The 25,364-nt window shown below is 46.2% G+C and overlaps 1 long non-coding RNA gene across 1 annotated transcript in view; it reads right to left on the bottom strand.

The window, feature by feature from the left end:
* Positions 1 to 10,282: 10,282 nt before the first annotated feature.
* The window catches only part of LOC146892695 (uncharacterized), a 36,596-nt gene continuing 21,514 nt past the window's right edge, over positions 10,283 to 25,364 (bottom strand). The window contains exon 2 of the long non-coding RNA XR_015004203.2: positions 10,283 to 10,421. This is a non-coding gene — a long non-coding RNA (uncharacterized LOC146892695). The remainder of the gene's footprint in view (positions 10,422 to 25,364) is intronic.

Below are 25,364 nucleotides of genomic sequence, written 5' to 3'. Positions count from 1 at the left end.
GGAGTGAGGTAGGAAGACAGGGACGACGTGCCATGAGCTGCTCTCTTCTGCCTGTGCAGATCTCTTTTTAATGTTCCCCTTATAGATCTCCCACACAAAGGCCTTCAGGAATCTCTCTTCCCAGATACCTGCGGATTCCTGCTGTATGAAACTTCCTAAACTTTCAAGTGGACAGGTGAATGGATCCCAACTATGCTACTCCAAAATTTACTGCTTTGACACAGGAGATTTTTGGAGATGGAGGTACCTGCGACTTCACCGAGGAAGAAAGAACTCAAATTTTTTTTCCCCCAAGAGCTCTTCTGACCTCACAGCCTAGAAGACTGAAAAAGACAGTGTTAAACAGAAGCTTCACTCTGACGGCAGATGAACAGATATGAAAAATCCTTGTCTTCATAGAGAGAAACTGTTCCAGTAAGTGCAGAGCACAGATGCACACTTGTGGCAGGTGAGACATTTCCCTTCCCTGGCATCTCCACATTTTCAACTGTCCAAGATGCACGCAGCAGTAAATCCAACTGAGGACACTATGACGGAGGTGCAAAGGGCCAAACTGAGCCATCCAAAAGGCATGCACTTAATAAACGGAGCTGCCTGGATTGGTGCCCACTTATTCCTGTCCCGGTGACAGCAGGAGGCCCTTCAAGGTAGCATCAAAGACACCTGAAAACCGAGAAGCAAATCAAAAGCAAGGATGAGAAAAAAAAAAGAGGAAAATAATACAGGGACTAGGCCCTGGGTGACTGTGGGTGTGAGTATACCTGGCCTCCCCGTGAAGAGAACCAGAGCCTACATTACCAGAATAAAGAGGGAAAACCAAAATGTTTCTTTTTCTAAGTTCAAAAGGAACTTACGATAAAATTCAAAGTGAGCCGGAAATCAGGAAACTTCCACAACTCGATAAAAGATTAGCGCCGAAAACATCCTGCTTCACGGTCAACAGTTCTTTCCCGCCATGTGGGCATTGGGCGCACATAAGAAGTCACCACCTCTGTTTAGACTATGATGCAGGGCCCAGCCAGTGCAACAGGAAGGAAAAGGAAGCTGACGACCAAAAGTGACAGAGACAGAGATGGAGGATGCCATCATTTGCAAATAACTGACAATACAAGTTGCTGATAACCCTAAAGGTCCCGGGAAATTGGCAGAGTATCCCGTCACTAGACATATTTAATTTAATTATTTTCTCTATTTCTTATAAGCAATTTTATTTCTCAGTGATAAGGGATGGAGCTCATGGACCCTAGGCAGACAGAGGAAGATGTAACCAAGAAGGAATACATGTTACTGCTGGGCATGAGTCCCTCGCCATCCCTCCCCCATCCACTTTCTTGGGTATTCTGAGAACAAAGGACTTAAGCTCAAGGGAGCATGCCCAGCCCACCTTATGCCAGCTTATGTACAAGGCTAAATACAAGGTACCTGATTCAGTTATTTAGGCTGACAGGCACTGAGGTATGACTAAAATCACACGAAAGATAATTTTGCTTATCATTATGAAAATTTTAGATACTGAGGGAAAAATGTATTGGCTCTTACATTGTTTACTCAAGAGTAAGGGATTCAGAAATGCCCTCCGTCTCTCCAGATTGATCCTTTCTAAAGTGTCTCAGGGAGGTACTTTCTACGTGACTGGCAGCACTGGACCCTCTGTTGGGGTGGGAAGCAGTGCTCCATGGTTGACAGCCCCACACAGGACAGAAAAAGTGAAGACAAAGCAGAGTCTCACCTGTCTGGGCCCTATTCATGAGATGGAAAAATGAAGCCATCCCTCGGCATCATCGTTAACTTTGAGTTGGCTTTTATGTACTCCCACGGGAAAAGGGCTCAGAGGTATTTGGAAGGACTGGCATCCAAAAAGATATCAGCAGAATGTCACATGAATTGATGACAAAGGTTTTCCACGGTGCAGGGAGACTCCTGAATCACTCAACTGTGTTGGCTGTTAAAACGGACAGTATGGCTCACTCAGATGTGGCTGCGCACCGTGAAGGCTCCTCTCGGGACATTCATTTTATTTTGATGGCTCTACCACCACTATATTAGGCCTTTCCAAGGCTTCCAGGACTGAAGGAAGAAACAAGGGATACAGGGAGGTGTGACACACTGGCTCTCATATGCCTCCATGTGTATCTAATAGTTGAAATGTCCCCCAAGACTCGTGTGTTAAAGCTTTGTCTCCAGGGTAGCACTGTTCAGACACGGGGCTTTGGAGAAATGATTGAATCGTGCAAGCTCCTACCTCGTCGATGTATTAATCCACTGATGGGTGGATCGGGTGGGCTACTGGGAGATGAGGAGAATTTCGAAGGCAGGACTCAGCTGAAGGAGCAGATTACTAAGGACGTGCCTTGGGGGACTATACCTGAACCCCTCTCCTCCCTCACTGCTTTTAGCTCACTGCCATGAGGCAAGCAGTTTCTCCTGCCACACACTCTCTCCACCAGGATGTTCTGCCTCATCATTGTATGAAAAGCCGTGGAACCAGCCGGTCAACTCTGCAATCATAAAACAGAGAGCCATTGCTTTAAACAGCCTCAGGCTTTTGATCGCAGTGATGAAAAGCTAGCAACGCTCTAACTTCGACGCTCCCCTACATCCACACGATCTCATTACCTGGATAGACTACCCCCACAATCATTTCCTGCCCAGGGGTAGAACTGCCCACAGTGGGCTGGGCCCTGCCACGTTAATCATTAATCAAAAAAATGCCTCACCAACTTGCCTATGGGTTAATCTATGGGAGCATTTTCTCAGTTTAGGTTCCCTCTTCCAAGATGACCCTTGTTTGTGTCAGGCTGAAATTTGACTAACCAGCATACCATGGAATACTTGTCTTCCTCAAACAAAACGGAACATAGACTATCAAACGGAATGTTTCTCTTTTAAGAGGGATGTGGGAAGGCCCCTTATGACCTCTTTTCCCATCCATTCCTGAGACTGTCCCCTACCCTTTGTCTCTATAGAGCAGAGGGTTCTGTGCAGGGACTTAGTCCAGTTCTGCTCCCAAAAGATCAGCAGAGCTCAGGGGGCTTTAGCCATGACATGGAGCCTGTTGGCAAGAACAGGCCTGGAATCATCCCAAATGACTCAACCGCACCAGGGCTGACCTGTAGCATTTTTCAAAGGACAACAGAGTTGATGGAATCTTCTCCCATCACGGACTGCAAACAGCACACAAGCACTGTGATGGCTGGAGTCTATTTAAATTTTGATGCAGGGTAAGGAAGGAGAATATTGCAGTACAGCCACATCTTGGAAAGCCTTTGAAGCCCTCATTAGTACCCCCCAAAAAAGTTGAGAAATTCAATTGATCTTAGAAATGTCACTGGAAAGTGCTGGATAACAAGGGTCAGGGTGTTAAGTAAAGAGAAAGGAATTAATCTCCATTCATTAAGAGGATGCCAAAGTGACCTTTAAGCTACATCAAAGTCCTATTGCTGAAGAAAAGGAGTTTGCTGTGATGGTTCCTCACATCCCAGCATTCCCTGCAGGATCCCTTGCCAACCCCAGCCTTCTTCTCTCCCTCTACTGAAACCAAAAACCTAGGCTAACCTCTAGGAACGGCGCGTGGAGGGCAGGACATGTGTCTAGAGAGAGTCAAACCTTTGCAAACTGGGTCAGTTAGCATTCCCTTCTGTCCTCTCCAAGGCACCCCTTCTTGCTAGGAAAGCCTTGCATCGCAAAGATTCCATTGGCTGTGATCTCTCTCCATTGTCTGGAGCCCCCATCGACCTCAGAGACTGTAAGCATAGAACTCTGTTCCTACTTGTAGAGAAGGAAATCCCGGTGTGTCTTTCTTCCACTCTCTCCCCAAATGCCTCCACTCCTGTTCCTTCCAATCTTACCTGCTGCTGTGTCCCTTGCCTCAAACCTGCATCCTGTTCTGTTCCTTCCTCCCTCTTCTCCTCGATGGGGTTGGTCAGTCCACAGGAGCCCCCCAGGAGAAGGGACCCAGCATACAGCCTCAGTTTTTCCTAGTAACGGCCATCACATGCCTCTCTTCCAATGACTGTGTTCATGAACCTCCTTTCTAAGACTCCACTCTGGGTCCCACACAAAGTTGTATGTTCCTCCAGATTTTCAGTGCCTCCCCAGCTTCACCCTGATAACAGTGCTAGCCTTTCTCAGCTGCACTATTGGAGCCTGCCATTCTTCTGGGCTCCCACACTCTCATTTCTTCTCTGAGATCCAGGTACCTTTCCCATCCCTCCCTACAAGCACTGAGCCCCACATTGGATCATGGTTGTGCCTCTGCCCTTTTCTGTCCTGTGGTCAGAGATCATGTCCTCGCCATCTTGCCTATTGCAGAGGATGATAATGCTAAACATACCCCCCATACATACAAACATATCTATACATGCTGTACAGACATACACAGTATTGTGCCACACCCTCACATGAACAATTGAGCAAATTCCTCAAAGCTAGTTAGAGAATTACTAAAGCAGAAAAGATAAACTTAGTATAGCTTGTAAAAACATATTCTCGGAGTCTTCTGTCCATACAATCATGCTTACAATGTGTTAGACAGACACTGGTTTGGGGAGACCGAAAAAAGAGGAAAGCAGATGTCCCTTTTATTAGCTACCTGTTGAAATAATATTATTTTATACGTATGGAGTCAATGAAAAATGTACTGCTTGAAGTAATTTAGCTATAGCATTTTGGTTTGCTTTGGTTTGGGTTTGTTGAGATTGTCTCACGCCGCAGCCCAGCTGGCTTCAGCTTTCCAAACACTGGGATTATAGGCATGAGCCACTGTGTCAGTCTTTCTTGATTTGAATGTCGCTGCTAAAATGTTTAAAGTTTTTTAAGATTTATTTATTTATTGTGTATACAGTGTTCTGTCTGCATGCATGCCTGCATGCCAGAAGAAGGCATCAGATCTCATTATAGATGATTGTGAGTCACCACGTGGTTGCTGGGTATGGAACTCAGGACCTCTGGAAGAACAGGCAGTGCTTGTAACCCCTGAGCCATCCCTCCAGCCTTAAAATGTTTAAAGTTATACATACGACTCACATGGAATTTCTCTCCAGTAGTGGCAAAGCAAGAGAAGCCTTCCTGGAATCCAGCCACACCCCCTCATCAGCACCTTCACTCAGGACTGAGCAGATGTGACAGATGGCATCTGGCTGCAAAGCCAAAAGTGCTTACTTTCGGAGGGAGTGTGATCCCACTGGGGTGACACAGTGTGCCTGAGAGGGTGAGTGCACTGCTTACCGCTGTAAAACTTCAGATAATCATGATACCGGAAACCTCAAGAAATTCGCTTCTAATGAACAGAAAACAGCCTGTTGAAAATTACTGTAAGGTTTGTTAGAATTGCCTTTTGTAGTTCAAAAGTACATTGCCCTGATAACTGGATTGTCAAATGCAATCAAGTTTCACTGAGTTGATTACAATTGTTAGAAAACGTGGGGGTGGAGTTAAACTCCAGCTCTTACCTTCCAATTGTTGTATTTTGTTGTTGTTTTGTAATTCTTTCCACCTCTTTGGCAGTATAGGAGACTTAATATTTAAGGACTAGGTGGGTGGTGATGGTGCAAGCCTTTGTTCTCAGCACTTGGGAGGCAGTGGCAGGGAGATCTCTGTGAGTTCAAGGCCAGCCTGGTCTACAAGAGTGCTCCAGGACAGTCTATGCTACACAGAGGAAACCCTGTCTCTGAAAAACAAAACCAAATCAAAAAGTACATAAGGACTAATATTTAGAGATTGCCAGGTTCATGGTGGATGAGTGATGAGTACATGGTTATATGAGTGTCATGTTTTTAAGTTGAATGGTTTGGGTTAACCTAGGTTTTTTGCTTCGATAAAGGAACAGAACTGTTGAATGACAGTGGCCGTTCAGTGAAATGCTAGAACAAATTTTAGATACATGGATGGAATTGGCAGGAGCTCTTCCTGGACTTCTTCTCCGAGAGTCCTGTTATCACTCTGCAGGTGCATCCATCCTACAGGTCTGGGCACCTCAGATGCCAGAGGTCCTTTCCCATGCTCCTCTACTTTCACACAAGCTGAGGGCAGAGAGGTTGCGCTTACCCTGTTCCTGCTGGATGGCAGGAGTGTTGCCAGGAGCCTGGATAGGATGGATTAGGGGAGCAGTGGACTGGAAAGGCAGGGCCAGCAACTCAAGACCTCACGGGTACAGGAGGTCATCCGGTTCCAGAAAGTCCTTGGCAGAGGCAGTGGGGCTTGCGGAACCCCACAGCAGACTATTGTTTCTCTGAGGAAGCCATCTGTTCCTGACTCAGGCCAGGACTAACATGAAAGCCACTGTAGCCTGGCCTCCACTCAAGGCCCTGGAAGCGCACCCCTGAGTTTCACCCAGCCACTTGACCTCCTGTCTGCTGAATGACGGGCGGAAAGCACTTGTCATGGTCTGTTATTGCGTCCTCAGCACATTTCTCTTCTGGGGAGCTTGTTCCCAAACCACAGATGGAATCAGCTGAGAGTTAACCAAAGAGCAAGACTGTTCCTGGGCCAGCATCCAGGGAATGTGGGAGAAAGGAAGAGATGAGTGCTGAGGCAAAGCAGCCTGGAACCTGGTGCCCACATCCCAACTCGTGGATGCCTAAAGCTAGGTTTGAGGCCTCGTTCCAAGCCCCTGCCTGGTAGACCTAAACCCTCCTTTTTCCCCTGCCCATATCTGTCCCTTTAGGAAGTTTCTCTATCTATCAGGGGACACCCTCTTTCCTCATCTCTCTTTTAATATCTAATTAGGTTCTTTGCCCTTGAGTGACAGTGTGGAACCCCTGTGCCAAACAGGAAAGCAAAAGAACCATTTTATGGCCCACGAGCAGATGACTTGAAAAGGAAACCAAATGCTAATACAACTGGCTCTCCCTCCTTCAGAACACTTCCTTAGGATATAACCAGGAATAGCACACATCTATATGCCCTGATGGGGCCCTGGCCAAGAAGCCCAGTATCCTTCCAGGTTGCTCCAGTGGGGAGCCACTCAGTGATTCTAGACTCAGCACCAGCTTGACACAGGGTCTTTTTTGCCATGGTGTATTTTTATTTTAACTAGGGGTCACTCTCACCGTCCTCAGTGGAAGAGGCTCTGCTCTTTCATCTGGGGGCCTGCCTACCTCTCACTTCCTACTAATTCCCATTGATCTCCTCAACTCAGTGTAAACATCGTTCCTCCAGGTGACCTTCTGGTGACCCAAGCTCCAAGGGGACCTGTTTCCTAAACCCATCCAGTGATGGCTGACTTGCTCATGTCCCTCAAACTTCTCAGGCTATGTCAATACACTGGTAACCATGTTGGGGCACCAAGCAGGAACAGTAAAAATGTCCACAGCAGCTAAGCAGGGTTACTGCCTCTGTGCTCAATCAGAATACTGAGGCAAAATGAGAGTTACCTGAACATCCATGTTGTAAAGCTACACAGTGGCTGTCAAAACTAAGATGCCTCGATGTGCCTTATACGCAGCAGGGCGTTTACAGAAGACATGGTCACCCTGGCTACATCAAGGATGCTGGACAGAAGGACGACGCACATTTCCAGTGGGCTGACATAACATTCTATCGCACTTTAACAGTTATGAGTCCTATGCTTCCAGAATTTTCTATTTAGTATTTTCCAGCTATACTTGAAGCAGGTACCTAAAGAGAAAACTATGGATAAGGCAGGAATTACTGTGACATGACTCTTTACCCATTTTCCTCCTGTTGGATACTAAGACTATGTCCAGCTTAGAACTACTGTGAACAAACGTGTCTGGAACCACTATGTGTCATCTTTTCACACACATAACTTTTCATTTCTCTCAAACACCTCAGGGTAGAGCTGCACAGTGATAAAAGACACTTAGCACTCAACTAAGAAACTCCTAAGGAGTTTTCAAAGGTCATGGTAGCACCTCACCTTCCCTACAGCAAGGTACAGGAGCTCCAGGGACCCTACATTCCTATCAGCACTTTCTGGGGTCTGTCTATACTGTTCAACTCTGTCATCCCAGTGGGTGTGCAGTAATTTTCAATTCTGCTAATTTGCTCCCCCACCGATGCCTGTGGATACTGCAGACACCCTGAGGATTGCTTACCCTTTGGTGAGTTTACTGACCATTCTCCGGGTCTGTGGAAGTACTTTCTAAAACCTTTGGAAACTTTGGGGCCTACCTGCTGGTATCCTATGGTCATCGCAGCTTGCACTGCCTCCCCAGTTCCTTTCAATGACCCTTCCAAACTTCTTATTCTGGAGCTCATGGGCCATCAAACCTTGGACCCTAACAGGAGAGGGTCAGAGGGTAGGCTCAGCCTTGCTCTCACTTTCTCAGCAAATAAAGTTCTCTCCGAAAGAGATTCTGAAAGCAGCCTTCATCCACAGTGACAAGAGACTTGACAGAGGTAGGAGAGGCAATGATAAATCTGGTTTCTGCTGGTATCCAGGGTGATGGAGGAGGGTTATCTGTCTATTGTGTTATTTTCATTGGTCAATAAAGAGACTGCCTTGGCCCCTTGATAGGACAGAAAATTAGGTAGGCGGAGTAAACAGAACAAAATGCTGGGAAGAGGGCTATGAGCCAGATGCCATGGAGCCAGCCACCAGGTCAGACATGCTGAATCTTTTCCGGTAAGCCACTACCTCGTGGTGCTACCACGAGATTATTAGAAATGGGTTAATATCAAGATATGAGAGTTAGTCAGTAACTAACTCTCTAGAGATAATGGGCCAGGCAGTGCTTAAATGAATACAATTTGTGTGTTGTTATTTCTGGGACTAAGCTAGCCATGCGGGAGCCGGGCAGGATGAAAAGCAGGCCTGCCCGCAGCCCCTCACTACATATGGCGCCCAGACGTGGATATCTGAATCCACAGAAAGCCTGAGAAAGCTTGGAAAAGAATAGAGTAAAGCATGTTTTCTTGGTATGGTAGCAGCAATTTCTCAGGTCTGCTCTGCTTGCTAGAGGCAAGCAAGGCTCTCAGTTAAGAGAGGCTTCCTGACTCAGCTTTAGCTGCAAAAGCCTGCAGCTCATTAAGAGGTCCTGCCCGCAACTCCTTTCTACACCAGGGAACTTAACAAATTTGGACAAGCTACTCACCTGTACAGACAGAGGCGGCAGGCATAATCGGTCTGTCTACAACTTCTGCTATGGTAGATGTGCTGTATTTCCAACCTGCCTTAGCTCTGGTCTTACCAGACAAAAGAGAGCAGCCATATTGGTTTAGTCAGAGAAAATACCAAGCAGGCTCAGATACTGGAAGTAAGAGAATAAAGGAGTGAGAGAGGAAGGAGTCTGGGCAGGACCTCAGCTCTGGCCTTTTCCCCTTCACAGGACATGATGACAAAGCCTGGAGAACTATCACCAGAGGAAAACTGGGTTTCTTCTCTCTCAGACCCTTTTGCAAAGTTGTCCATGTTTATATCCCTGGCAGCTCTGTGCTTGAGTTAAGGCTTTTAATCAGGTGACATCGGGTCTCTGGTTAGAGCTGTCATGTCCCTATATTCTTGGATATGGTCACACCCATAGTGTGGCTATTCCTGTGGCATAACATCACTCACTCGACTGGCCTGACTCCCGCGGCCCCCACCTGTCTCATAGAATCATATGGGAAGTGTCTAGCGGTAGGTGCTTCAGGCAGGTGCTGGGTGTGGTGGGCAGGGACACTGGGAAGTCCTGCAAAGGATGGAAGGGCACTCTTCCAAGAATGTGGATCCTGGAAGCAAAGAGAGTTCTCGGAGCCAAGGTGCCTCAGAGGGCAGGTGGGCCGTGGAAAGACCTTGAACCCAGCTTGTCCCGGCCAGGAGGCATTGCGTCATGTGCACAGGCACAAAGAGCTGGGTTCCTGAAGCAAAGTGAGGAAGGGGTGGATCCTTGAACAGTGTAGGAAGGATCCAGATGTCAGGCCTGCAAACACAGAGCTGGGCTTTCTTGGCAGTAGAACAGTGTGGTGGTGACAGCATCCAGGGGTCAGCCAGGCTCTAGGGAAATGATGATTTCTTCCTTCATGAGCAGGCAGCTTTGGGGAGTGATGACGGAAAGCTGTATTAATAATGTGCAGTAAGACCCTCTTGGTGACTCTCTGAGCTGGGAGGCATTTAGACATAGTACATGGGACTTCACTCAGCAGCTGGGCAGGTGTGATGGCTTGGGCAGGTTAGAGCAGTACCTCTGTGGATCACATAAAATTACAGTGACTTTCGGTGCTAGACGTCGGTTCTGATAAGCATAAGTGAGGACATGCTTATGCATACACTTCCACGAACATACACAGCAGCGTGTGTGCTGGTTGGCATTGTCTCTGTGACAAAAGTACTGGAGACAAATAACTTTAAATGATTTATTTTGGCTCCCCGTTGGAGGGTCCAGTATCTGGTTGGCTGGCTCCATTGCTCTTAGGGCCCAGTGCAGCAGGATATCATGGCAGGGAGTGTGTCATGGAGCATGCCATTTGTATCATGACAACTGAAAGACAGAAAAAGAGAAATGGGGTTGATGTCCCCAAATCTTCTTCAAGAACATGTCTCTTAATCTCACTTTAATCGCATCAGGCAATACTTCTTTTTTAAGATTCGTTTTATTTTGATTATTTGTTTTTGCGGGATATGCACTTATGAGTGCAGCGGCCTTTGGAAGTCAAAGGCATCAAGAGCTCTCTGGAGCTAAAGCTACAGGCAGTTCTGAGCCATTCAGCCATAGGTGATGGGACCTGAACCCAAGTCCTCCAGAAGAGCAATATGCATTCATCACTGTGGAGCCACCTCTCTATTCCCAGGTTCTTCTCCTCAAAGCATCCAGCAGCCCCCATCAGTCCCATTCGTGGGCCTTCACTATGCTCTGAGCTGACAGTGTGTACATGTGCTCATGAGAAGGTGTGTACAGGTATCTGTGCTTCACGAGCAGGGGTGAGCTTTCCCGGGGTGGTCCTCTATGCTCACTCTGTGACAGCCACTCAGGCTTCTGCCAGATGCTCTACTCTCTCATGACAGCTAGATACCTAGTAACAATTTACAGGATGGGGAAGGTATTTTATTTTTGAGAGAAACTTTTTCAATTACATTTCTCTGAATCAAAATATCTCCCAGGTGGTGGGGAGATGGCCCAGCAGTTAAGAACTCTAGCAGCTCTTGCAGAGGATCCAAATTAAGTCCTCAGCACCCACACAGCAGCTCACAGCTGTCTGGAACTCTAGCTCTGGAGGATCTGATACCCTCTTCTGGCCTCCTCAGGCACAAGATGTATACATAATACACATGCAGGTAAAACACACACAAGACAAAGAAATAATTAAATCTTATTTTTAATCTACCTGATCATTTTTTCAAATGATTTTTCTTATTTTCCTTTTCATACAGGTTTTTGTGGCAAGAGCCCTGTGTTTGGGATACAATGTGTTTCTCATTCAACCAATATTAAAATTATACTTTGATTATATAGGATACTTTAAAACACTTAAACATATAACCAGCCTAAGTCATAACAGTGAGTCTTGATAATATATAGAGCCTGGGGTCATGCCAGCCCATCCTTTGTAAAGAGATGCAGTGTAGCTCTCTCCCACAACCATGGTTATGGCCTCAAGACCCACCATCAAGAACTGCTTCTTAAGATGAGCTAAAGGCCCGGATGGTGCCCAGTGGCCAGCACAATATGAAGGCACTCACCCTCCCTGATTTCTAGGGACATAAAAGGAAAGCAAGGAACCACTATCCTACTTTGTGCTCAGGAGGGATTTCCCCTCAGTTTCCACCTACTGCTGCCATTTTGGAATCTTAGGACTGCTGTGGCCTACAAGATGCAACTTGTAACTTTTAGATTTAGTTAAAACATATAATTATTCCACACAGCAGCAAGCTTTCTCCCTCAATCCCTTTCCCACGACAGGCAAACTCCTCCACGTCTGACTTGCCATCTGCCTCTCAAGAACTGACTCACCAGCTAGATCATCTGAAGCCTTTCTCCTGCAGGAAGCTCCCAAGGCACCTGCTCCGCTCAGCAGAGATACAAAGCTCTTTCTTACAGTATCACCAAGACACAAGCAAAACGCTTTCCACAAGGAAGGTTTCAACTAGAAGAAGAACATATTCAGATACGAGGGAACAAATCCAGGATGACACAAGGCCCTAGAACAGGCAGTGCCTGGGAGCCACTGGTGGAAGAGGCGGGGCCGTCTTGTGCCATTGCTGTCCTGATACCAGAGCTGGCGAGATGGTGAGGTGTAGCCACTATGTGGCAAGTGCTAAGTTAGTGAAGGAAGGGCCACACAGCCTTTCTTTCCTGCTCCTTGGCTCCTCCCTGTTATTCCTGAGGCCATCAGTAGATGCCCTATACAATGTACAGGGGCTCTGATGTAGGGAGGACAGCTGAATTGAGAACGTTTCATTTGTCTTATTGAAAATGTCTTGTTTAGAAGGTATGCATGTACACACATATACACACACCACAAAACACGAGACAGATTGAAACTATTTGCCAATCCACTCACAACTATTGATTCCAGCTGAAAGGACCTCCAGGCCTTGCCTGTCTCCATGGACTATGAGTGATTAAAAGCAGCTTTCACCTTTGAGCCATGTTTATGCATCAGCTAAGAGAAGGCACTTAGTGATGTCCTTCCCTGTGACAGCGGTGGGCTGTTGGGCATCTCCCAAATGGCTGCTCTTGCTCTGTCTCTTCCCATGATTCTCTCTACCATCGAGTGCTATAGTTCATCCTTGAGGCTACCTCACATCCTCAGAGTGCACTCGCTAGGCACCATGAGGAAGAGTTTCAGACTCCCATTCAACACATTCCCCATGACTGTGGTAGTTCCTTTCCCAATGCTATGACAAAAACACCTGACAGTAACAGCGTAAGGGAAGACGTCTTTTGATGTGTGGTTTGAGAAGTACAGTTCACCATGGCGAGAGAAGGATGATAGCAAGGGCATGGAGCAGCTGGTCACACTGCATCCACAGCCTGGACGCAAACAGTGAATGAAAGCTGGTGCCAAATTTCTTCCTCCTTTCTATACAGCCCAGGAGCCCAGCCCATGGCTTGGTACCATCTGTATTTTGGGCTGGTCTTCCTACCTTAATTAACCCAGTCTACAAACTCCCTTATAGAAATGCCCACATACTTGTCTCCAAAGTAATTCTGCATCTTGCCAAATTAGCAACCAATATAAACCATTCCAGGAACACACCCTAACTGATGTCAGACAGGCGTCACACTTGCAAAGTTTGGGGCCTTGAAGTTGAGACACGCACGCACGTGCGCACACACATGTACACACACACACAATACCTGCCAGACTGAAAGCATTTATCACCAACCCCTCCCTGCAGAACTCTGAACTTCTCACTCACAGCTACTGATTTCAGCAACAAGGACCTCCAGGGTCTGCCCATTTCTATGGATTATTTGTGATTAAAAGGAGTCTCACCCCTTGAGCCAAGTTTGTGGTTCCCTTACAGGAATGTATTCAGTATTGCACATCCAACTCAGAGTTCCGAAGCCAGAACTCTTCAAGAGCCCATGAAAATTTGCCATCATTAAGTTTTAAAATGCCAAAAACATTAAATGCACAAAAACCTGAAATTTATGAACAAATCTCCACGGAGTTAATCGCTTACCTATTGTATTCTCTGTGGGATGGCCATGGATAACTAAGACCGGAATTCTCATCTGCACAACAGTGTTACTAATGCCCTGGTGCCAACACTATGATGCAACTCTCTCACGGAAGAGCCATGACATTCCTAAGAGAGCTGAAAACAGAGGACTCCCATGCCACCTGCGTCCCAGGCTGTGTGACTTAGGTGGAAGAATCACGGCCTTCAAGTAACAACAAGCTTCCTATTCTGAAAGCTGGACCAGAGCATGAAAGTTTTCAAAAACGACAAGAAGCCTTGGTTTTGAGTGGAATTCTCACTTATTTTCCAGACGTGCATCCTCAGCAAAATGAAAGAGACTTTGAACCAGGTATTCAACCCTACCTTCACAACAACATTAATCTCCCAAGAGCGGATGAGAAGGATGATTGAGAGTCAGCCAGGTCTCTCTCATTTACCTGCATCAATCCCCCACACACTCCTGAACAACTCTGAGACTGATCCTCATGCTGGCCAGTCTTTACATGAGAGTCCTTCACGCTATTAGCCCAGTTGCATTGAATGCTTGCAGGAATAGGGGACTGACTCCTGGAGATGCCACCTGCACGGACAGCTGGCTCCACTACCAAGGCATCCTCAAATTGAGCCTTGTTTGTGGGGGCAGATTAGTGCATTCCCACGTGGTCTTTTCTTAATAACAACATGGTGGTACTGAGCCTTTCATGAGAGCTGCTATCTTGGACCACTAGAAATGCCTCACCACCATCCTTGGTGTTCTGAGACTGTTAAAAAGAGCCCCATGTGACTTAGATGAGATGCTCATTAGAACTGGGACTTGTTACATAGGGCTAGCAGGCCACGGAGCTCCAGGAACCATCTATTTTCTCTTCCCCAGTGCTGGCATTTACAAATGCACTCCACCATGCCTGGCTTTTCCCATGAATTCTGGAGATTAAACTCAGGTTCTTACATTTGTAAAAGCAAGCAGCTTACCACGTGAGCCCTCTCTCCAGAGTCTTAGAGTTGTTGCTGTGGATAAGTTCCTATGCTCCCCAAAATATAAATAATGCTATTGACCACAACAATCCTCCACGGTAACCCTATACAATTGTCTCCCTGACTACCACTATTGATTTTCCAGTGACCGCAGGATGCATATTTGGGTACCTCATAGACATCGCACACTGAGAGGATCCATGTGTGTCTGCTTCCTCTACAATGGTTCCAGGCAGCAGACACCTTGACTCTTCCTTTCTCTCAACCTCATCAGCAATCCTGGAATACAGTCTCCAAAATGCATCTCACATGTAGTCTGTCTTTTCCTTTCCTTGGTTCCATTGTACCCCCAGTCACTGTGACGTCTTCCAAGCCACTTGAAAAGCTTCAATGTGTCTTCCCTCTCTCTTTTACCTCCCAGTCCCTCTGACTCCATCTCTCTAGCCTCTTTCCCACAGAACCACAAGAAAGATATCCTTTATGTGTGTTGATAACATCACAGCTTTGCCTAAAGTTCCCACTGGCCTCCTCTTGGATAAGAACAACGTTTCTTTTGGTCTCTTGCTATATGAGGCCAGGCACAATCTAGATTCGGAGGCTTTTTCCCCCAGCCATTTGCTCACATCAACACGGAGCACCCTCTAATGAGCTCATCTTTTCGCCAGGTTTGAGCACTCCCGAAGCCTGTCCATTTCAAAGCCTCTACACTAGCTATTCCTTTCCTAACAATGTTTTTTTTTTCTCCTCCTATTTTAGGGTTTGGTGCAAATGTCTTCTCTCTGTGGGGCCTGCCCGTGATGACCTAAAACCAGGCTTCTCTCTCATATTTTCTAGTCCCTTACTCCTTTTCATCCATTTCCTTACAAATAGGCCAGGTAGCCCGCCAGCCATCCCTGCTTCCATCCAGAGGGCCTTCCGAGTGATCCTGCATCTGACGAAGGATGGCGATACAGTCGGAAACCCACATTGCAGCACGGGACTGAGCCCCCCGAGGTCCAAATGAGGAGCAGAAGGAGGAAGAACATGAAAAACGAAGTCAGTACTGCGAGGGATGCCATCACCCACTGATACAAGGGAACGGATCTGATGAGAGTTTACCAAGGCCAGTTGGACTGGGACTGAAAGAGGACGTGATCTAACCAGACTCTCCGAATTTGGCCGGATTCTCTGACTGTGGCTGACCCGAAGTCTTTCTGAAAAGCCATTGACTATGACACTGGGACCTGTTTCCTCTACATATAATGGATTTTGGGGATCCAGTCTGTTTGGACACTCACCTTCCTGGACCTGGAGGGAGGGGGAAGGAACTGGAACTTCCCACAGGGCAGGAAACCCTGACCGCCCTGGGGGACGAAGAGGGAGGAGGAGGGGGAGTAGGGGGAGTGGGAGGGTGTTGGGAGGGGGGGTGGAAATGGAAACTTTTATAATTTAATAAAATTTACTAAAAAAAAAAAAAAAAAAAAAAAAAAAAAAAAAAACAAATAGGCCAGGTAGGGTTATAGGTTCCAGCTCTTCTATTCTTTCCCATCATTAATGCACAAGTGTGTCCCAACCTTCTTCAACCCATTTCTGGATACGCATGTGCACACCCAAGCGTCTGTTGTCTGTCTTAACCACCCAAATACAAGAGTTAGGGTTGGGGTTAGACTCTTACACTTGGCTGCTTCTGAAGTGTAGAAGGACACACTCGGCACTAAGTTCAATGAGTGAGGGAACGGACAAGTGTGTGAATGAGTGAACAAGTGAGTGAGCGAGTAACAGTGAACACACTGATGAGTGGATGAATCACTAAGTAAAAGAGAGTGTGAACATGCACCATGGCGCAATAGCAAGGACACTTGCAGCGTTTTCATTTGTAACCCTTAACCCTAGAAGATGAGGAATGATCATGTGGTAGTCTGAACAAGAACGACCCCAGAGGCTCATACAGTAGAATACTTAGTTACCGGAGAGTGATACTATGTGAGAAGGATTAGAAGAAGTAGGAAGTATGGCTTTGTTGGAGTAGGTGTGGTCTTGTTGGAGGAAGTATATTGCTAGGGGTCAGCTTTGAAGTTTCAAAAGCTCATACCAGGCCCAGTGCTCTCTCTGCCTACTGCCCGCAGATCAGTATGTAGCTCTCGGACACTGCTTCAGTGCCATGCTCCTGCCATGATGATAGCGGGCTAGCCCTCTGCAACTGTAAGCAGCATCCAGTTAAATGTTTTCCTTTAAGAGTTGCCTTGGTATGGTACCTTTTCATAGAAAGAGAACACTGAGACAGACACCAAGTGTTACCTGAATGCCTTCTGTTATGTGTGACCTTTCAGAAACACTGACAAACGTGACAAAAATCCAGAAACTTGTTAATGACGGGGAGGCAGCACTTTTACCCACAGACTCAAGGAGGGGCATTCTCAATTTTTACTCCAAATAGTCACATAAAGTGCTAATACATCAGGTCAACTTGGACTGCTGCTGAGTATACTAGGAGTCTATGGTGACAGAGTTTATTCCTAGAATGGGTAGAGGGGCAGAAGCTGTCAGACTGTTTCTCACACTGGAGGCTAAGTGGCTCCAACCGCTTCACATAAACACATCTATTGTTGCATGGTTGCCTCTGGCATTACTGAGCTAATAGTCAGCTTCTGACTTTACTTAATAGTAACCACCCAGGCTTGGTAAGACGGGTGGGTTAAGGGGTGGGCAAGGTAGAAGAGTAGACTAGACGACGGGAAAGACGACGTTTTTGTTGGAGAATGAGGCTATCAGGGTGGGAGAGAGATGGGATTGAGTAGAGTGATCTTTATGTCAGATACAGAAGGGTAGCCCCAATGTCAAAACCATCCTTTAGGCACCTGTCTCACAGGATTATTAGCATGCTGCCTTCAAGCTCCTTAGAAAATGGCCATCAGGAACATCTCCTGTGGCCTTTACCCAGGATGCTTCCCACACAGAAATGCCCATTTCAAACAATCATCTGGGGCTACAACACAGCCAGCACAGGTCAGCCGCTCACTCAGCAAGCACACCCATGAGGAAATGCATTTTCCTGGCCTCGCTTTGGGCCAAAGTTAAATTATTCACTCTTCCTCCAAGACAGAAGTTGGTCATTCAAGGCACCTCCAGACTTTGGCTGACCCAAGAGAACATGGGTTGCTTGTGGGCTGAATACTTCTGACTCAGTAATTCTGTTCCCTGAGGGATGGAGCATGCCATACCTATTTCAGTCACTGAATTAACTTTCAGAAAAGCCAGAGGTCTACTCAGCACAAAACACACCCTAACTAAGGACAGGAGCTCATAGGGTGGAAGGTAAAGCTGGCTAAGAAGCCACTTCAGTGCCATCTCCCGTTAGCTGAGACGTAACCAACCAGATTTCTCAATAAGCACACCAGTGCACTGACAAGTTACAATGAGTAAGTGCCTCCTACTTTTTACACCACCGTATCTGGCAGGGTTTCAATGTGCTCTGACTAGTAGAGGCCTCACCTCGCAAGATCTTCCCTGAGCATCTCTCTCACAGCGCCAATTCTGGTGAAACCCTTACTTCCACATGTACCCTGTAAGACTACATGAAACAATCGGCAATCTTGTTCACAAGATTTAGGCCGACTTAGGAAAAAGGGATTGGTGGCTCAATTGGTTAGTTAGAAAGTAGAAATAAGTTCTGGTATTCTATTACTCAAAAAGGTGACTTTAGTTAACAATAGTCTATTGGGAGGAGGAAGTAGACATAGGATCCCACCCTTAACCAAAAAGCTATCTGCAATTGATACCAACAGTAGAAGGAAAATCAGTTGTCTCCAATGGAGTCTCACTGGGGACATCAACCACGCTCCAGGAAGGCCCCATAGGCACAAGTAGGTGGCTAACAGAAAATGAATTCAGTATTTCTGTGAACTTTTTGGTTTATTTTGCTTTACTTTTGTTTGGGTATTTTATTTTATTGATCTTTGTTTGCTTTAACTTTCATTTTTATGTTTTTGAGTTTCTCATTTCTTATGCATTTTGGTTTTTCTTTTTATGATTTTTGTTGTTAGTGTTCATTCTTTTGAGAGAGAGAGAGAGAGAGAGAGAACATAAAAGTTGGCTAGGTAGGGAGGTGTGGAGGACCTTGGAGGATTTGGGGGAGAGGAAAACATGGTCAAAATATATTGCACGAAAAATTTTTAATTAAAAAAACAATGCAGTGTAGAGCTGAGGATATAGCTCAGTTGATAGAGTATTTTCTCAAAATGTATAAAGTCCTGAGTTTGATTCCCAGCACGTACAAAGCACAGTGGCACAGCCATGACTCCTCCCTTTCAGGAGGTGAAAACATGTGGGTCAAAAGTTCAAAGTCATTTTGGTATATATCAAATTCAAGGTCAGTCTAAGATACACAAAATCTTGTCTCAAAAAGGCAGGGGGCATGGGAGAAAGAAAGCAAAGAAGAGAATTTTGAATATTCTCACCACAAAGAAAGGATAAATGTTTGAGGTTATAGATATGTTAATTACTCTGACTTGATCATTGCACAAGACATATGTATATGGAAACCTCACATCGTTACCCACAAACTTACATAATTCTCATGAATTCATCTGAAAAACTATAGTCTAGAGATGGGGCTCAGTAAATAAATTTAATAATCTTAAGAAGGAAGGAAAGGAAGAAGAAATCTAGAAGGAGGCAATGAGGACCATGTGGGGTTTCTGGTCTTTTCGGCGTTCCCACCCTTCCTGACTGTCCAAAGCACGCTGTGGGAGTCACTGGCTTGAAGGAAGTTTTTGTTTTCATTTTATAACTAGGTCAAAGTGACCGTCCTTTTCACCCCTACTAGAGAGCTCAGCCTGCCCTGTCCGTGTACCCTGAACTCAAATATTTCTCAAGAGAAAGGCACTGTAGCAGACAATTGCATTGGAGATTTGTGTTGCCGGGAGCAAAGTACCTGTTAGGAAAACTTAAAAGGAAGAAGGACGTGTTTGGCTCATGGGCTCAGAGTGTTCAGTGCACACCTGATCAGCTGCATGCATTTGTTGACATGGCGGCCAGAGTGTGGTTCCAAGAAGTGCTCTCATAGCAGAGAGCAGAGTATGACGGGAAGTCACCAATGACAACACATCTACAAGGACACACACCCCAGTTACCTACTTCGTCTAACTACCCCCACCTCCTAAAGTCCCCACAACCTGTTAAAACAACCATCCGCTGAGACCTTATGTTCAGCACATATATATGCCTGTGGGAGACATTTCGCATCCAAATCGTAGCAACCACAAAGTTGAACACCCACCCATCCTTCCCTCTTGGGAAGGGTCCAATAATTTCCTACAGTATCTCTGCTTGTGCCACTTTAGCACTGTGCCCACATCTATGGAAGACTTGGAGAGGTCTTCAGAGCAGGCACACTGGTACAAAGCCCCTACCCACACCCCATACCCCACACCCCCACTAATGGGCTTGTTTTGTCAATTGCTTATGTTTGAGAAAAATTCAATCCTAGTTTTTTGTTTTGTTTTTGTCTGCTCTGTTCTTCCAAATAAACAGCAATTAAGCTCACAGCAGTGAGAGGGTAAAACCAAAATACTCTTCCCTGTGCTCCCGTTGCATCCAGAGCTTGCAGGCATGAAGCCACTGTGCTTGTTCATTCTGTCCTTCATCCTTGTCAGCAGGATCCAGAATCCCCCAATGTAAGGCGCAGATGTCCTAAGGAGCCCAGAGGGTGAGACATGAAGCCCACACACACAGCTATGTGATGGCCAGAGCTGGAAACTGGTTCTCATTACATACGGGCTCATGTAACGAGAACAGGGATGTGTTCTTCCCTGCTAATTTCAGACATTCTCATTCTTAAACGCAATGGAGATGCCCTGAATTAAAAGTACTAGAAGAAACCAGGAGAGATTAAGTAGTATATTAAAATATCCCCGTAATAAGGTCTGGGCAGTTAGATATGTCAATAAAATGCTTGCCATCCAAGCACAAGGATTCAAGTTCAATTCCCATCACCTGCATAGAGAGCCTGGTTAGTGGCATGAGCTTAAAATCCCAGTGCTTGCTGATCTCTGGTGCTTCCTCACTGCTAATCTTGCTTAATTAGCAAGCCCTGGATTCCACTGGGAAATGCCATCTTAAGAAACAAATAAAATAAAATAAAAGTTGGGGACAAACAAGGTAGGGGCTGGAGAGATGGGTCTGCAGTGAAGACAAAAGAGTATTTTCACAGAGGACCCAAACTGAGTTCCCAGCACCCTTGTTGTCAGCTCACTGCTAAGAAGAATCTCAAGAGGGGCCTCCCCGCCGATGCAAAATAACCCCAATTAGACCAGATTAGGCCAAATCAAAAATGCCCACATTTAATAAATGCCACACTCCCAGGTGGACCAGGACAGCATGCGGGGAGAGGGGGGCGGCGGGGAGCTCACACAAACCCCAAAGACCACGTGTTCCCTTTTCCTGTGCAAGTCTAAAAAGCCTGTGGGAGTGGTCTTGACCCTCCTTGGGGAGGGGTCAGCACTTGGCAGGCTGGGAGTTGGAGTCCGGAGGTGGAGTCTGGCCCAAGGCAACTTCCAGAGGGAGGGGGCCTGAGATGGAGCTTCCGCTCTGCTCCATTGGCGCCCAAGGATGACTGCCAGGGCCTGGGGTGATGCCCCTAACTTAACATTGCACTCACAGCTGACTGATCGACATAGTGAGTTTCAAGCCATCCAGAGATACACAGTAACACCCTCTTTTTAAAAAATGTAAAAAGGTAGCTGTTTCCTGACAAATGCCCCTGAAGGCTGACCTCTGGCTGCCACAGGTACGTACACGAACACAGATCCAGTGACCGAATTCTACAAAGAGCACAACGAGACTGGATTCTGTTTTACTCCTGGGGTGCAGAAGATGACCCTGCAAAGAAATCCTAGGAAGGACTGGCTATGCTGCAGTGAACGTCACAGCCTCTTTCGCATCTCATCCCTGCCGGTTTGAGTTTCATACCTCTTTGCTCTCATTGAAACTGCATTCTTGCTCATCAGAGCCAGAGTAGACACAATATTCAAATAACTGTATGGCTTTGGTTATGTGTCTTAAGCAGAGTCCAGCCAGAAGGAAAGATGAGACCTGAGATTCATTGTGTGTTTGGTTTTCCCCATAAATAGGAGAATTGGGACCTAATGAAACAAGGTGACGTGGAAAAGCCACCGAGGACAGTGTTGACTGCCAGAAGCTAACTGCTGAGCTACTTCCTGCACACATTTCATTTGTTCGCTTATTCATTCATCCTTTAGCCGAAGTCTCAGTGCATGCTAAGACTGTGGCAATCCGGTGACAAAGGCCAGAAAGGGGGGTGGGAACTGACAGGAGAAGGAAAAAAGAATGGAAATTAATGGAGTGTGGGGCGGATGCCTCTAGTCTCAGGAAGGAGCATTGTGAGTTCAAAACTACCCTGGGATGTATGGGGAGTCTTAGACGGAAGAAAAACAAAAAGATATCAGTAGGCAACACACGCCACACATGGGGAGTTAAGAGGGCGCTTCTCAGTTACTGATCGACTGACAGAAACACCTGTAAATAGTTAAGGATCCTAAAAGCAATGGGAGTCTGTTTACCTAGTTCTTCTTGTTGTTACTCATTTTCTTTTTGTCTTCTTTGAAACAGATTTCATGTATCCCAGGCTGGCTATGTAGCAAAAGATGATCTTGAACTTGTGACCCTTCTGTGCTCTCCACCATGCCTAGTTTATTTGGTGCTGGAGACTGAGCCCAGAGCTTCAAGCATGCCAGACCAGACCAGTGCTCTACCAACTGAGCTATATCTCCAGTTCTGCTTTTATTTCTTTGCAACGGGGTCTCAAGTGAGCCGAGCATGCTTCAAACTCATTACATTGCTGCGGATCGCCTTGAACTGATCTGCCTGCTTCTACCTCATAAGTGCTAGGGTTACAGAAGGGTGCAAACCGCACACACCTCTGAAGCAGAAGAGAGCCAGAGTCAAGCACTCAACACCAGCAGAAGGCAATGGGACTTAAACACAATGATATCATGGGATGTATTTAAGCCAGGATCTCAGGACCATTGGCAGTTCAAGTCGGAAGGACTCCCCCCAACTCCTCCCCCAGTTCCCCCCACCCCACTCCCTGGCCTTCCCAGCTGAAACCTGGTCTGCGCATTGCAGGTTCTGGTAACACTTCTGCCTCTCATCATTCAGTGCTACAGCTCTCCCCAGCCCCAAAGCTATCTCCAGACATTCTCTGGGAATCCTTGAAAAAGTGATTTACCATGAGGAACGAGGAGAATTGGGTATTTCTTCAGAAGAAAAATCCTGAATAATCAGAATTTTAAAAACCACCCAGGTTAGTACATTGAGAATAAGTAGTTCAGGTGGGTTTAGCAGAGGCAGGACAAAAAATATCTTCGAGGTGCGTGTCAGTTAGAATTGCCTGCAGGTAGCCTGAATTGCCTCAAAGGAAGATTTTAGTAAACCAAGTGCAGAGATAAGCAAGTAGAGCCTGGTGGCTCCGGATGTCTTCCCAGCTTGCTCTTGTGCCATCCTCCACTGTGCCTCAGGGGTTGCACACAGTGTTTCAGCTCCAGCTAGCACATCTCATTCCTGCAAGCTACTGGCCAGAACTCTAAGAGAGGCTAGCAAAGGCAGGTCTTTATTCTGTGCCACCACGTACCCTCCCACTTCAAAAGGCTCAAGAGAATCTTTGCTAAAGTGAAACAGGAAGACGGATATGGAGAGATCACGTGATCGTGTGTCATTTCTACCTCAGAAGCTACCAGGCTATGGAAGAGATATGGGGGTTTATTGCCGTAGAGCTGAGGAATAACAGGAACCAACCAAATCCTGAGAACATTCTTGAAGTGCAATGAATGGGCTTGTTGAGGGTTTAGGTATGGGGGTGACACAGAAGGGGTGCAGAAACTTCCAAGTTTGTATTGATTTCCTGGGACTCGGAACAGGTTACCAAAAGCCTCTGACATAAAACAACTTAAGTTCATCCTCTTATGGATCTGAAGGTGAGAGAGCTGAGGGGCATCTCAGGCTGGTACCAGGCACAGGAAAATGGATGAGTTCAAGAGATGGAGAAGGGGATACAAAAAGCTACAGGCCTCAGGGTGTGCCCATGCCAGCTCTGTTATCATCACCAACTGGTCCCTTGCTGTTCTTTAGCCCTCCCCCGCAGTCCTGCTCCTTTGGTAACTGAGGCTGCTCACCCCTGGTTTCCTATCTACGGTAGCTAGCATCACAAATTCCACCCCATATGCTATTGTAAAGAGGTCGGGAAATGACAGTCATCAACAGTCAGACAATGCAAGCAGACTCCAGCAATGGTTTAGAACAAGGATTTGCTTTACAAGCTAAAAGAATCTGCTGTTTGGGAGCTGCTGTCAATCATGAATCCTGATAAAAATGAATAATGATACGTTTGCGGTCGTTTGACACAAGTTCTTTAAAATAAAACATGCCTGATCTGATTTCCAAATTGCAGGGTTTGTTCCTAAGCAACATGCAGATGCATTTAGAAATATTGACAAGAACAAAGGGAACCAGACCTCTTCTTAGCATCACTTATGCTGAATAAGAAGCAGCTGAGGGGCGTGTATCTGTCTCTCACCACTATCATGACCCAGCCTCAGAGATCTCAAGGAAAAGGTGGTCTCAAAGAGACAGGAGATCCTTAACTTGTGGAGCTATGTGCCTAATACTGGAGCTCTGGGAGAATGTTTTGTTAGGCCTCAATGCATCAAGTCCACAGACTATCCTAGTTGCACACGTCCTTGTGGCTAGCTACCAGCCATTGCTCCTGCTCCAAACCCAAAAGGTCCAAACACCATATTCTTGTTCAGTTCTGGTAGCATCATTCCTGTGGGCCCATATACCAACACAGTACAAAGGCCTGATATCTGGATTTCTGGACCATGTTCTTCACACACACATGAACAGGATGCCTCCTACCAGGTTCTATAAGTCCCTCAGTCCATATCCTGTGAGTTTCCAAGTCCTCTGGCCCATCTCTGCCCCCAAACCAAGCTGCTTTCAGAGACCCGGTGAGCAAATGAGTCTTGATCCTATTAGGTATTTCCCATTCCCACACCATGCCTTGAGAACACCACCTTTCCCCATGTTTGCCAATACGTCCCCACTCAGTTCTCATCAGTACTTTCTCAGTTCTTTATGGAGCTATCTGCTGTTCAAGTCAACAGCAAGACCTAACAAAGTTTGATGCTGTTGTTTTTAGTGAGGTGAACTGAAGAGGGGCAGTTGTCTTTGGTTAGACGGTCATCTCCTCTCTGCTGCCCTATCACTGCATTTCAGGAGATGCCTTGATGGCGAAGTGTTTGAAGGTCTTAAGACTCAAAAGCACGAGGACTGAAGTTCAGAACCTCAAGATCCACAAAACGTCAGGTGGGTGTAGCAGCCCAAGTATAATCCTAGCTTCAGAAGGAAATGACAAAAGATCCCCAGACCAGCCACATCTGGGTTTGATTGGGAGAGCTTGTTTTAAGGAATGAAGTGGAGAAATGACTGAGGATGATTCCTGACATCCATCTTGGGCCTCCACATGCATGCAAACACATATACATGTACACCTACACAAACCTGTGCCCACACACACATATTAAAACATGCATATACACATGTACACCACACAGACATGAAAATGAAATTTAAAAAATAAGGTCCTTAGAAGCTGAAATTTATGCCAATAATAAGTTTATCTTTAAAAAAAAAGTGAGATGCTATTCTTTCGAATAATTCTTTGTTGCCAAAACCAATGGACGAAATTGGGTGAATTTCTCCATTAAACACCATCTCTGGAACTCTGTCTGCTTTGGCATGAATGTATACAAATACACAAAGT

This window comes from Myodes glareolus, chromosome 10 (genome assembly GCF_982192425.1).
Source record: "Myodes glareolus chromosome 10, mMyoGla1.1, whole genome shotgun sequence".
NCBI lineage: Eukaryota > Metazoa > Chordata > Mammalia > Rodentia > Cricetidae > Myodes > Myodes glareolus.
Note: the sequence above shows the minus strand (reverse complement) of the source record. Positions and strands in the feature narration are given on the sequence as shown.